General features: G+C 39.3%; 1 pseudogene; it reads right to left on the bottom strand.

Annotated features, from left to right (window-relative positions):
- Positions 1-7732: 7732 nt before the first annotated feature.
- Positions 7733-13159, bottom strand: LOC129640174 (60S ribosomal protein L27-like; annotated as a pseudogene).
- Positions 13160-15578: the final 2419 nt, after the last annotated feature.

Here is a 15578-nt window from a genome sequence, read left to right as displayed (position 1 = left end):
GTTAATGTTTGGTCCATGGAAATCTTCCCAACTCTAAGAGCTTAGTATATGGCAGATATCTAATTCATACAAGGTACCCCCCCCACACACACATATAGAAGGAGAGAAAACTCACATTAGTATAGATGCAAACACGTAACTAAAACAGCCTATCAGTGTATTAAAAACATAATAGATTAAGAATCTACAAAATTTTCTCCGAGAATAAAAAAGATTCAACATAAAGTGTAGCACTGAAATATAATACATTAAAAGAAAAAAGCAGGAAAGACATATGACCATCTTTAAGAAGTATTAAAAAGGTTATAAAATCCAACAGCCATTGTTGTTTTTAGAAGAGATTTAAATTGGGCATCTAGAAATAGAAGACTTTCTTAAACCTATAACACTTTGAATACATGCATGTGTGCTCAGTTGTGTCCAACTCTTGACCCTTTGGACTGTAGCCTGCCACGCTCCTCTGTCCATGGGATTTTCCAGGCAAGAATATTGGAGTGGGTTGCCATGCCCTCCTCCAGGGGATCTTCCAGACCCAGGAATCAAACCCACGTCTCCTGCATTGCAGGCAGATTCTTTACTGCTGAGCCACCAGGGCTTCCCTACAGTGAACACAGAAACTGCCAAAAACGAGTTGATGAAATTTGCCACATAAAAAAGGAAAACTATCACAAAAGAGAGCATAAGCAAATTTGAAAGATAAGCAAAAGATTGGGGAAATATAGGGCTTTCCTGGTGGCTCAGATGATAGAGAATCTGCCTACAGTGCAGGAGACCTGAGATTAATCCCTCGGTTAGGCAGATCCCCTGAGGAAGGGAATGGCTACCCACTCCAGTATTCTTGCCTGGAGAGTTCCATGGCCAGTGGAGCTTGGTGGGCTGTATAGTCCATGGGATCACAAAGAGCCAGACATGACTGAGTAACTAACACTTTCAGGGAAAATATATTCAAATATTTTTGAAATGGTGAAGAATTGTCCATAATATTTTAAAAGTCCTAAAAATCGATAAGAAAATGACAAATGTAACAAAAACAGCAAAGGACATAAACAAATGGCTTATAAAACTAAGTGGCCAAGAAGTATACCAAAAAAAATCATAACCTCACAAGCAATTGTTACTGTTGTTATAGTATCAGTTCAGTTCAGTCGCTCATTCGTGTCTGACTCTCTGTGACCCCATGAACCGCAGCATACCAGGCCTCCCTGTCCATCACCAACTCCCGGCGTTTACACAAACCCATGTCCATTGAGTCAGTGATGCCATCCAACCATCTCATCCTCTGTTGTCCCCTTCTCCTCCTGCCTTCAATCTTTCCCAGCATCAGGGTCTTTTCAAATGAGTCAGTTCTTTGCATGAGGTGGCCAAAGTACTGGAGTTTCAGCTTCAGCATCAGTCCTTCCAATGAACACCCAGGACTGATCTCCTTTAGGATGGACTGGTTGGATCTCCTTGCAGTCCAAGGGACTCTCAAGAGTCTTCTCCAAAACCACAGTTCAAAAGCATCAATTCTTCTGTGCTCAGTTTTTATAGTCCAACTCTCACGTCCATACATGACTACTGGAAAAACCATAGCCTTGACTAGACAGACCTTTGTTGACAAAGTAATGTCTCTGCTTTTTAATATGCTGTCTAGGTTGGTCATAACTTTCCTTCCAAGGAGTGTCTTTTAATTTCATGGCTGCAATCACCATCTGCAGTGATTTAGGTATGACCTAAATCAAATCCCTTATGATTATACAGTGGAATAGAGAAATAGATTTAAGGGACTAGATCTGATAGACAGAGTGCCTGCTGAACTATGGACGGAGGTTCATGACATTGTACAGGGGACAGGGATCAAGACCATCCCCCAGAAAAAGAAATGCAAAAAAGGAAAATGGCTGTCTGAGGAGGCCTTACAAATAGTTGTGAAAAGAATAGAAGTGAAAAGCAAAGGAGAAAAGGAAAGATATACCCATTTTAATGCAGAGTTCCAAAGAATAGCAAGGAGAGATAAAGCCTTCCTCAGTGATCAGTGCAAAGAAATAGAGGAAAACAATAGAATGGGAAAGACTAGAAATCTCTTCAAGAAAATTAGAGATACCAAGGGAATGTTTCATGCAAAGATGTTATAGTATGGCTTTCCCTAAAATATTGTAAATACTAATAACTTGAGAGTTTGTAAAAGCATTAAAGAAAAGGAGCACTTTTTTACATCTTGGTGGATAGATGTTGTTGCAGCCTTTTTGGCTGCATTGCATGGCATGTGGGATCTTCGTTCCCTGGCTGGGGATGGAACCCATGTTCCCCCGCGGTGGTAGCATGGGAGTCTTAACCACTGGACCTCCAACAAAGGCCCTACAGTCTTTTAAAAGGGCAACTTAGTGGCAGTTAGTGAGATTTTAGATAAACTGGACCCAGAAAATTCCTACATTCCTAATAATATTTCCTACAACGTCATCATATATGTGCCCCAAGAAGTAGATATGTTTTGTGAATTGCTTTCAAAAGTAAAAATTTGGAGTCTCCCTATTTAGGAACATCAATAAAAATTAAAAAGATTAAATAAGTGATGGCACATCTATATCATGGAATACTAGAAAACTGTAATTATTGAAAAGAAAGAGACAGCCATGTATGTAGTAGGATGGAGACAGCTTCAAGATACACAGTTTACAAAAACAAAAAAAGATACTTTCTGCTTAGTTCCTTACCCTTCTCTGCCCTGTTTTCCCTCGGTAGCTTATCAATTTCCCCCAGAACAGTTCCTTAATAAATTACTTACACATGAATCTTCATCTCAAGGTCTCTTTTTAGGCCAGTCAACCAAAGATAGACCCCTACAGGGGAACAGAGGAATGGAAGGGGAATCTATTCACTTATCCTCAGGGGCTACTGAACAGAACCGGCACAAGAGCTCTGTCTTAACGAAGCCCTCACCTGTGTACGAGACAGCAAAAGAGACACTGATGTATAGATCAGTTTATGGACTCTGTGGGAGAGGGAGAGGGTGGGGAGATTTGGGAGAATGGCATTGAAACATGTATAATATCATGTATGAAACGAGTCGCCAGTCCAGGTTCGATGCACGATACTGGATGCTTGGGGCTGGTGCACTGGGACGACCCAGAGGGAGGGTATGGGAAGGGAGGAGGGAGGAGGGCTCAGGATGGGGAGCATGGGTATACCTGTGGCGGATTCATTTCGATGTTTGGCAAAACTAATACAATATTGTAAAGTTTAAAAATAAAATTAAAAAAAAAAAAAAAAAAAAGAAAATGACCCAAAATGTCCGTAAGGCTACATAGAAAAGTACTGAAAAGTGGTTATCCCTGGGAATTAGGGCTGAGGGAACATGAAGGAGGATTTTCATTTTTGACTCTGCAAACTTCAATATCGTCTGAATTTTGTACAGTGAGCTTGAGTTCAAACATTGCAAGTGTAGTTTTTAAAAAATGAGGGGGGGTTTGTCACTGCCATTTTGTCTGCATGACAATCTTTATGCTGGGTTTAGGTTGTACTGGGAATACATAAACCCTTTCCAAGGAGTATACGGCCATCAAGAACCAGAAGAAAATCAATTTCTAGATCCTAACTTCCATATGTACCCTTACCTAAAACCGATAACACTGGGCTGTTTTCAGCCTGCCTTTGCAGCATTGCAATTCTTTGTCAGTTTGTTTCTCCCACGTTCTAAATGTTACTATGATAACTGTTCCCCAGAGTATTAAAATATCTGGAGTGAAATAAAGATGAGAAATATAAATAATAGCATCACTCTTGGAAAAATACATGAATCTAATGGCTAGGTAACTAATCCTTTAGCATGACAGGTGGTTTCTAGTTTTTTGCTTTTAACAAAATAGAATTACCTAGCTTAGTTGTCAGCTAATAGATCATTAACATTTATTTTTGATGATATATAACTACCTCGTATTTGGCATATAATTCAGAAAGAGTTAAAAGAATTGTTTTACCTTTAACAAAATTCCTTCTATTCCCATGTTCTTCTTTACATGCAGGTTTATCAGTACTTATACCTAGAAGAGCAGACAATGGGAATAGATGTTGAATTCTGTCTTTGTGTAATTAATATTCATCCAGAAATAAAAATTAGGAAAAAAAACCCTCATCATTTAATCAAGGAATACACTTGTAATAAATATTTACTTTTAATGTTTAATCATTATTTATCAAATTGTGTATTATATTTCTAGCATTTTGATTAACTGTGTTTTAATAATAACTGACAGATAACCCAATAAAAAAGAATTTTTTCAACCCAAAGATTAGTGATCATGGGAATTTTTAAAAATTAGTTATGATTTATATATATATTTGCAATAGAGAAATATGAAACAAAATTGTGTCATAGAAATGGAATAAAAATTCAAGGGAAAAAAGGAAACAAACTTTTTTAAACTACTGTTAAAAAAACAGCTTGTGCATTTAGTTTTAAATTGATAATGCTGATATCAAATAACTATGATCTTTACATACTATGTTATTCTCCAGAATATATTTGTTTCTGGAATGACGTAATAGCCTTATTTCTAAATGAGTAGCTAATGGTAGCTAGCACATTTTTATTAAAATAAGCATAATCCTGTGTTCAGAGCAATGTTCCAGATGGTGGGGCTTTTAGAGCTCAAAGCCCTCCAGAAGTAAAGATTGACTGTGTGACATTTTGAAAGAGAGGGAAACGCTCCTCCAGTTATTTTAGTCAGTGCCAAGAAAGAACAGTCTCTTCTAGGATGTGAGCTCTTCAGATGACAGGTTTGGGTACCAGGGTGACCCTGCTAAGCCATGTTTGAAACAGCAAATTGTAGACAGTCAAGGGGCAGGAAATTGCTGAACAGCTTGGGAGGAAATATCTTCAGAGAACACTCTGCTCTTGAAATAAGCAGAGGAGTCTACTTTCTCTGACCAATAACTCATGACCTTTAGAATCTGCTTCTGGGAACTTAGTTGATCTTCCACCATGTGCTTTGAACCCGCTCTTTATTTTGTTAAACTTCTGAAAAGATTGTTACTTGGATTTGGTAGAATGCTGAAGTTATGATTAAAAAAAAAAAAGTTTTTATGTTGAAATAATTAAGAAGCCCGAATAAGCATTCCCTTAGGAATCTAAAAAATTGTCACACTAGTTCACTTGGTACCTGGACAACCAACAGAGGAACGTTTTTATGACAGCTGTTTCTAAAAATGTTCAGAAATCAAATATAAAAACCTAAGTCCACCCAATAGCCTCAATTCTCTCTGTAATCAATAATACTTTTTGAGCAGACACTGTGCTAGGTGTTTTATATAGAATATCATATAATCCTCATAGCAACCGGCATTAAAGGAACTTTATATTTCCATTTTGCGGATAAGGAAACTTGGAACCCAGAGCACTTAGGTAACTTGCTCCAAGTTATGTAGCATTAATACCCAGCATGTCAGCTTGTTTGTAAATGAGAAAGCTGGGATTTGCAGGTGTTTGCTATGCTCTTGATGGTTGAAGCAGGTCATTTACATTTCCATTGCAATTTATTACCCATTAGCAGCTCTCAGGATAATTCATTTCATAAATTTATTCTCCAAGATCCATGATATAAATTGATACTTAAAAATAATTATTGTGGTAAATGTTTGCATGTTGAAAATGGTAAGCTGAACTTCCTGTTTTGTAATTTTCATTTTCAAGCACATACTTCTGCAAATCAGTAGTCTTTTTCCTTTTCCTGTTCCTCATTTTTTCAATGGTTGGGCAGGGACGTGATCATGTTAATACAAATGAAAGAAGTGATCAGAGACAACTTCACAATGCAACTTCAATTTTTAAAAAAAATTTGCTTGGAAAAGGGCAAATGACCAAAATTATACCCTCAGGTCAGGAAATTAATACAAGTCATCTGAACAGTTTAAAAATGGTTGTGAAAGAAAGAAGCCAAGAATTAATTGTGATAAAGCTAATGAGGTTTATCAAAAATTTGTGCTAACAGCAAGAGGACAAAAAATGCCGGGTCTGTTCAAAACTGGTTCTACATTTTGGAGATTTTCTATTATAGCATAAGCTTTGTAAGGGCCAAGGCACATGTCTTTTATACAGTGAGGATTCCTAGGTCTTAGGACAGGGTCTTGCACATAGTAAATTCTTAGTTTATATTTGACAAGTTAATTCATTCCTCTTATGTATTATTATACTAAAAAATTATAATCATATTGGTTGCCAGAAGATGGTGTTAATTGCATAATTTCATTTTTCTCATTACTGAATATTCTTATACAAAGTAGTGATATCCTCTAAACAATGATACCACTTTGTTGTATCATGATAAGCACTTCGTGCTTACCACTTTCTGCTTGTCTAAGACAGCAAGATAGCTGTGGTATAGCCAAGGAAATAATTCAACAGAGCTTGTGTGTATCATCCCCTCCTGCCCACAGTCTCTCATTGCAGCGCTACTCACAAGGTGGCTCCCAGGCTGTGAATCGTTTGTTGCCTACTCACAAGATTAAGTACAAAAACTGAAGGGTAGGCAAATAAAAAACCTTTACAGCAGTTTTACATTGCTGAAACATCTAGGAGTTTGTTTTTATTATGATTTCCAAAAATTATCAGACCTTGTCAAATCTGAAACTTAAAAACACTCTCTTGTGTACCAGCAGGGCACTGGATTATCTAATCCAGGATACAGCCTGGATTAGAGCACTTCAAGTTTTTGTGACTTGAATAGAAAAAAAAGTGTTCTGTCCCAAAACATAAACCACACTCCATGCCAGACTATTCTTGTAGCATATCTCCTTTGAGTACTGAGGTCTTTTGATGGTTAAGAAACCCCCTACGAAGGCAAATATCTCTAATGGAAATCTTGTCTACATCTGCTATTAACACTTTAATCATCACCTTCTACCTTGGCATAATAAAGGGGGGAAAAGACACATCAGCTGGTACTGAAAGTGTCTAGGAACTATCTTGAATAACAGAGTAGTCATAGTGGTTTCCAAGCTTAAGACCAAACAGCCTTTAGTCCTAGAAGTGTAGCAACTGAAAAATTAAAGGATGCTGCTGTTACTCAGTTCCCAGATATTGCAGTGACTGATGATTTCTGTCAGTTGAATATCTCTTATTATTGTCTGCCATAATGTAAATAAAAATTTATTAGTAGATAAAATTCAGCCAATAATTTACTAAACTATGTGACTTTGTTTCTTGCAATGGTACTGTTGACTTAGCAATATCTTTAAATAGCTCCACGCTATCAGTTAGATCTTGCCACCAAAATCCAGCATGACAGAGCACCCTGAAATTCAGTGGCATAAAGCAACAGTGATTTCTCCTTGCTCACACATCTGCAGTTTGGCTGAGTGTTAGCTGATCGAGGTTGGCCTCAGATGGCCTTGGTGCCACACTGCAGATTGGGTTCAGGTGAGCTCTGTGTGTCCTTCACTTCCCTCTTCCCATGGTACAGAAGCACAAGAAGGTGGGTGGAAACACAGATGCCTCTTAAGGCACTGTTACTTCCTCTCACATTTCATAGGATAAGGCAAGTTACATGGCCAAGTCCACAAAGAATGCCATGTCTAATGGGAATAACTGAATAAGTGACAGACAAGGGAATGGATATGAGTAGTAATGACAGGTTGGGAAACTTACCGTATCCAATGAGAATCTTACTAAAAACATTTTTCATGAGACCAGGGACTGTGTCTGATACGCTTTCTTTCTTTTTCTTTTTTTGGTATTTTTAATGACTTTTAAAGAGACCTAAAACCGAAGCTTCTGAAAGAACCATTTGTTCTTGCCAGTCTTGTATCTATCCTCAAACTTGACCTTGGCTTCTTGTCAGGCCTAGCATTTGAGAGTAGGATCTCTGAAGACAACCTTGTTGACAAGCTTTGTCCAAGGGAATATCCACAGAATACCTTGTGGGCATGAGGTGATTATAAACTTTCACAAAAGACTTGATCTTTGACCTCTTGGTAATTTTCTTCTTGCCCATGGCGCTTTGCGGGGATAATAATCAATTCCACTCACCAGAGCATGGCTGAGGTGCCATCTTCAATATTCTTTATGGTGACTGCTTTGTGTCTGGAGTAGCGACCAGCCAAACCAGCCCCACCTTCTCAGGTTTCCTAAACTTGACCTTTTTGGCAGCAACCACTCGGGCCTACAGCAGAAAGCTGATATACTTTCCCCTGTGGCTTTTGCTATGTAAAAAGCCTCCCCCAAAGTTGGTAGATTAAAGCAGCCATCACTTATTAGCTTATGATAACATGATTTGAAAACTTGAGCTGGTCTCCACTGAACAGTTGTCCTGCTGCTTTCATTCACACGGTTAGACAGCAGGTTTCCTAGGGGCCACTTGGCCTAGCATGGCCTCACTTATCTGCCTAGCAGTTGGTGTTGGACTGCTGGCCAGAGTGGCAAGGGTGACAGGGCCACGTGAGTCTCTAGCAGTCCAGTGTGGATTTATTCACATGCTGAAGGTTCAAGGTTTCTAGGACCAGCAAGAGAGAGCAAGCTCGAATGCACAGATGTTGATAAAGCTTCTGCTTGTGTCTCATTTTCTGTTATACCATTGGTCGAAGGTGATTTCCTTCAGCCACGCCCAGATTCAGAATACACAGAGGCACAGGTACAGAGAATGTGGACAAATTGTGAGCTGTTACTCTGATAGTCTTTTATACCTAATACTGTTCCTGACACATCATGGGCACTCAGAAATACCAGTTGAATAACTGAGTCCTGAGTTTTGTCTACTTTGGTTTGTTATCAGTTATAGACATTTAAAATCTTCCAAATTATTACTGACACATGGGTAATATGTTGATCTCTACCAGAGTAAAGTCTCCAATGATATACTTTCCACAAAAAGGGGCTGTCAGAGGCATGCTTTTCAGATTTCAAGATGTCACAATGTTTGAAACTAATACATTGGATGATATAATAAAAATCCAAAATATTGGGTTGAAACACACATAGTATTTTTTTTCTTTTTTTTATATTTTATTTTATTTTTAAACTTTACATAATTGTATTAGTTTTGCCAAATATCAAAATGAATCCGCCACAGGTATACATGTGTTCCCCATCCTGCACCCTCCTCCCTCCTCCCTCCCCATACCATCCCTCTGGGTCGTCCCAGTGCACCAGCCCCAAGCATCCAGTATCGTGCATCGAACCTGGACTGGCAACTTGTTTCATAAAAAAGGTAGTTCGTAAGTCTGCATGTCAGTACTAAATTTATTATTTTTCAGGTTTAGAATTAAAGGCCACATCTGGTTGCAAGTCATTTGAAAAAAGATGTTAGGGTTTAAATAATCCTGAGTTCAACTGATGTTCACACTGTAAGGTCCAATAAAAAGTAAAAGTACAATTTTTAGCCTACGTGGACAGATATATAGTATTAATATCATCATGAGGAAGCCTAATAGTACTGGTAAGAGCATAACCCAAACCTTTCATGTATTTCTAGATGCTCCATCTAAAGAACTTCCACATATTAGGATATTTCTCCAGGAAAGCAGCCAAGATGGTGAACAAGCTGGAAATCATTTTACAGAAGGAAAAGCTGAGAGAAGTACAGGTATGTATCCGAAAAAAAAAAAAAAAGGACTTTGAGAAATGTGTTGTTGCTCTTCAAAGTCTGAAGAGTTATATCCTGTGAAAGCAAAAACAATCAACCTGTGATGTTCCAGCTGTTTCCTAGAACCAGTAGCTAGAAAGTTACAGAGGCAGATTTTTACTCTGTTCAAGGACTAACGATTAGACACAAATGAAATGGAACACCTGGTAAAGAATGAGTTCCCCTCACTGAAAGTATTCAGGCAGAACTGTTTGACCATGTCCCAGAAATGTTTTAAATTTGGAATAAGGTTGAACTAATGCCATTTAAGTTCCCTACTAGATTCAAGGTTGCATCTAGTGCTTTGTATGTGTTGAGGAAAGGAAAGGTTTCAGGAGGGAGGGCTGTTGGGAATATTAGAAGAGACACTATTTTTACTAGGATTGGTGAGAAAGTTCATTCGGGGTTTGTCATGCCATCTTATTGAAAAACCAGAATGAACTTTTTAGCCAACCCAATATATGAATTAAGTTAGGATAATAATGTTGCAGAGTACCAGACTGACTAGAAAACAGTCAATGTTGTTTTCTAATGGAAACCGGATTACTGACAAGTATTGCCAAAATGGGACTCACAAATCCATTTCAAATAAGGCAAAACTAGACATTTTCTATTTTAATTATTTTCTGTACAGATTCTTTTGTTAGCACACCCATGAGTTTGCCCTATCCTTCCAGGAAAATGTATGCTTTTGTTTTCTTCTTTCCTCTTCTCTCAATATAGTGATTTTTATCCTTTTATTACTGTTAGAAGCAAACATTTATTTTTAAATCATAAAACCCTTTTTTATACTTCCACTAATTAATTCTGTCTGTGGCTGTGTTTTGTAAAGCACTGCTTTTCTGTATCTTGAAGTAGAAACAAAACTGTTTTTAAACTGTTCTCTGTGATGTTAAGCACAAAGAATAAAATAAATAAGTCCTTTCCACTGTCAAGATTTATCTGTTTCAAATTTTTCTAAAGCACAAAGCATTATTAATGAAGCACTTAACATTAAGCTCCCAACAGTCTGGTATAAAACAGCAACAGTAATGCACCAGATAAAGAGAAATGTGGAAATGAGTTTTCAGTGGGAGCAGGGGAGGGATTTCTGCACTTTCAATAGAAGTTTATAGGTTTCGAGTTCCATTCCTGTGTCAGAGATATGAAAAAAGAGAAAGTGAGTAATCATTGTAATTGACTCCAAAAGGTTGAGAAAACAGTTGAGTGGGTCTGGAAATGAGGGAGAGTTTGAGTGAGTGGGTAAGAGGAAATTTTCAGTTTGCAAGCTGAACCCCAGGGATTGAAAGGAAACTGAGCAGTAAAAACCAGAGACACCATCTAGTTGTAGGGAGGGGAACATGGCAGGAGAGAAGGCTGTCAGTGAACTCAGAGAAACACCCACTGTATAATCTTTGTTAGCAGAAGAGATGGAGGGTTCTATTAAGTCTGTGCCTGATAGGAAATGAATTGGTGCCAAAACCTGCTGAAGGAATGGGGAACTGCATTTTAAAATGATAATCATGCCTTTCAGTTAAAAAGAAGGTGTGTGAGAACCTATGAGGGATGTCTTTGTGAAGAAGAGACAATAATAAAGAATAGAGGTCCTTTGGTATATATGATGTTTGAAGCACATACAAGTTTTCAAACATCACGTTGTACATTTATCATTTTGCCTTTTTCATTGGTCTTCATCTATAGAGATGATGCAGCTGATCCACCTGTCAATAAGCCATACCTATGGACACTTTATACTTTTGGAGATAGACTGGACTAAGACCAACCAAATCTTGAGCCTTATCCCTCTCTTGGCCAAGGACAGGTAATCTGAGATGGGTGGCTGTGGTTTAAAGTAGTATTTTCCCCAAGAAATCTAATTTCTCTAAGAGATTTATTGACCCCAATAGATAGTTACTTAACACAAGTCTACAGATACAGAGATCACAGAAATATTACCCATTTCCATAGATATTAGTCTCATATGAAAGATTTTCTTTCCAAAAAAAGTGGATATTTTTTTTTAAAGTGAATATTTTTATTACTAAAAAAAAAAAAAATCAGATATAGGGACTTCCCTGGCAGTCCACTGGTTAAGACTCCATGTTCCCAATGCAGGGGACACAGGTTTGATCCCTGGTTGGGGAACTAAGATCCCACATTCTGCGTGGCCAAAAAATAAAGATAAATTTTTAAAGAAATAATCATTTAAAAATAGGATATGATTTTATGAAACTGCCAGATTTTTAAGTTTAAGAATTAACATGATTGTTCACTGGGCACCTTTCCCGTGTCCATGTCCACTCTTCCCCTTTCTCCATCCTGCTGCGACCCACGAGGCTGCCCTAGATGAACTGTATCAGCAGGATTCTCTTCCCTCAAGTTTGGAATTCAATTTGGCTACTAGGGTGTATTGGCAGGAGAGAGAAAGGAGGGGAGGAAAGTGAAAGAATTTAGTCCCCAGCTCCCTCTCTGCCAGGTCACCTTGTCTTGGCCGCTTTCTTCCACCAGAAGTTAGAACTTCTGTTATCCTTCTCCCTTCATCACATTGCCTTCTCTTCTTCTAAGTCCCAATAACTGTTCTCTCCCCTGACACCTTAAGGCTTAGGGGTGGTAGCAGCATTCAGTAATTACTAGCCCTGGGGTATTCCACAGCCCCTGTGGTTTTCCTATACTCTGTCTACTCATTTTTAAATCTATTTATTAAACTATCCCCAAATGACCCAGGGTTGGTGATGCCATTCCACACTAGATGGTTTTAATACCTAGGAGGGACTTCCCTGATGGTCCGGTGGCTAAGACTCCTCTCTCCCAATGCAGGGGGCTGGGGTTTGATCCCTGGTTGGAGAACTAGATTCCACATGCTGCAGCTAAGGGTTTGTATGCTGCAACTGTGAGTTCAGATACCATAACTAAAGATCCCATGTGCCACAACTAAGACCTGGCGCAGCCAAATGAATGAATGAATTAATACATAAATATTTTTTAAAAATAAATACCTAGCAAATTTACTAATATATGAAGAACAGAGACAATTCATAAGAAGGTGAAACTTTCATACTTGGGTTTTCTTATTGAGTCACTACTATTTAAAGAAAAAATAGCTATTGTTTACAGAGAGCTTACTCTAGTCCTGAAACTGCTCTAAAAAAATAACACCTTAAAGGTGTTATTTCATAAAGGGCTTCCCTGGTAGCTCAACTGGTAAAGAATCTGCCTGCAATGCAGGAGACCCTGGTTCAATTCCTAGGTCGGGAAAAATCTCCTGGAGAAGGGATTCCCTGCTGGCTCAGATGGTAAAGAATCTGCCTGTAATGTGGGAAACCTGAGTTCATTCCCTGGGTTACGAAGATCCCCTGGGTTACGAAGATCCCCAGGAGAAGGGAACGGCTACCCACTCCAGTATTCTTGCCTGGAACACTCTTGCCTGGAATTCTGTTGAGAGAGGAGCCTGGCAGGCTACAATCCACAGGGTCACAAAATGTCAGGCATGACTAAGCACAGCACAAGTCATATAACCTCACGATTAAACCTGTGAAGATGATACAACCATTATCCACATAGGCAAAGGAAGGTTGTGACTTGCTCATGTGACATTGTGAGTTATAATAAGAAACATAATTCATTTGAAGTCCCTGTTTCTGGTACAGAGCTCCTAAAACCCTAAGAATTTCCTAAGTGATAAGAGCAATAAATGTCTGTTGATACTTATAACCAACCTGTTTCAACCACATCCGAATTTATGTCAATGAGGTGGCTTTTGGAGAAGGAAATGGCAACCCACTCCAGTATTCTTGCCTAGAGAATCCTGTGGATGGAGGAGCCTGGTAAGCTGCTGTCCATAGGGTCGCACAGAGTCAGACACGACTGAAGCGACTTAGCATGCATGCATACATTGGAGAAGGAAATGGCAACCCACTCCAGTATTCTTGCCTGGAGAATCCTAGGGACGCAGGCGCCTGGTGGGCTGCCATCTATGGGGTTGCACAGAGTCGGACACAACTGTAGCGACTTAGCAGCAGCAGCAGATGATTTTTAGAAAGCAATTAGGGGTTTAGTTGTCAAGGGAACCCGCCTTGTGGTTGGGGAGTTGGAACTTTCAGTCTCACCCCCCTGACCTCTGAGGAGGGAAAAGGGACTTTAGGTAAAGTTCAATAACCAGTGGCGAATGGTTTAATCCGCTATGCCTGTGTGATAAAGCCTTCATAAAAGGGGTTTAGAGAGCTTTCTGGTTGGGAGGAGAGGCGTGCTCAGAGAATAAAGCAGTTCTGAGCCCTTTCCCCATATACATCTTCCATCTCACTGTTCCTGAGTTACCTTCTTTTACAATAGGCCAGTAGTCTAGTTACTGTGGCAGTTCTAGCACAGGTTGGAAAAGAATTTCCAGACACAAGAGTATTTTAGAAGAGATAGTTTATTGAGAGCAAAAGGCTGAGCTAGTGAGGGCACTTCAAAGACAGAAGGCCAACTTCCTGACAGACCAAGGAGAGCCGACCCCTCTCATGGGCTTGCAGCCAATTTTAATAGTCTCAGGACAAAGAAACTTCCTATGGGGAGGGATGGTGTTAAGTCATTGGTCGGGGGTCTTTTGGTGCCCACTTTGCCTAATATGGAGATGGGAGCTGGCTGGTTAGGGACAGGATGGCTCATGACAAACAGGATGGCACAGATCCATGACAAACAGGATGGCCCATGACAATGGTTGCCATGGAGCTTGGCTAATTCTGGATTTATTGCCCTATGACCTCTGCCTGGACTCCACACTAGTAAGTGAAATATTTCTGAGTTCTGTGAACCATACTAGCAAATTAATCAAAACCAAGGGGAGAGGGTTGTTGGAACTTCCAGTCTATATGTGGCAGATCAGAAGCACAGGTGACAACCTGGACTTTCGTTTGGTGTCTAAAGTGGGAAGTTAGTAGTCTTGTAAGACTGAGCCCTTAACCTGTGGAATCTGACAGTGTCTGCAAGGTAGAGGATGATGCAGAAAGCTCAGTCTCTGTGCTCCAGTGCCAAATCAAATCTGAGACAAGAGTTTGGGGTGAAGTAGGTGAAAATAGCTTTCTTGCTTTGCCGGGGGTGGGGGCTGGACACAGCCAGCTGATGCCCTGAAAAACTGTGTGTCCCCACCTGGGGGAATTTGGTGAGGAAATTTATAGCAGTAGTTCAAGGACGGGTTTGATAAGAAGGATCAGGGTTGGGGAGAGGAGCTGTATTCCTTTCATTTGACCTCAGATGGTCTCCTGATGAGCATTTATATTATCAAACTGTGACCTTCTCTCTGGAACATCCTCCATTCAGTGGAGGTTTTAGTTCTACAGATGAATTTAATGATACTTTTCTGTGTATCCCTTCCTTGAGGGGGAACACAGGGACCTGCCCTACAGCGGTGCTATTGTTTCCTGACTGCTCCTCCCTTATCTCTGTATTCTGTCCCTTCCCTGATTTGCAACCATTTGAAAGGCTTCCATGTCCTGGAGACCCACAGGGTCCTGCCTGGTTTCAATAGTATCAGAATTAAGTTAAATTGTAGGGCACCCAGCTAGTGTCAGAGCATTGCTGGGTGTGGGAGGAAGAAACAACACATCAGAATTGGCACCAAAATTGGCCTTAATATTGCATGATTAATAAGTGTCAGGGCTAGGATGTGAACCCAAAAAATCTGTTAATACTGCCTTTCTATACAAGAATGGTAGAAGTGTAATTCATGGGAAAAGTTATGTAATACAAATGGAAAATTACATTGAAATTTACAGAATGTATGAAGTTACTCAGTAGTAAAATTAAATATATTGGCTTTAATTTTAGCAGAAAATATTCATAAGATATAATGTTATGCAGGGGAAGGCCCTATGAGAAATGGTAGTTTAGAAAAGGTCAATTGGGAAGGAAATTTGGTTTTATTCAGCACTACCTCTCCTACCAAAAGTTTATGTACAAACATACATGCTTGCATATTTTATTTCTATGATCCTTATAACAAAAGTATGTAGCAGCTGCTGCTATTCT

This window comes from Bubalus kerabau, chromosome X (genome assembly GCF_029407905.1).
Source record: "Bubalus kerabau isolate K-KA32 ecotype Philippines breed swamp buffalo chromosome X, PCC_UOA_SB_1v2, whole genome shotgun sequence".
Lineage (NCBI taxonomy): Eukaryota > Metazoa > Chordata > Mammalia > Artiodactyla > Bovidae > Bubalus > Bubalus kerabau.
This window is presented reverse-complemented; position numbering and strand designations above follow the sequence as displayed.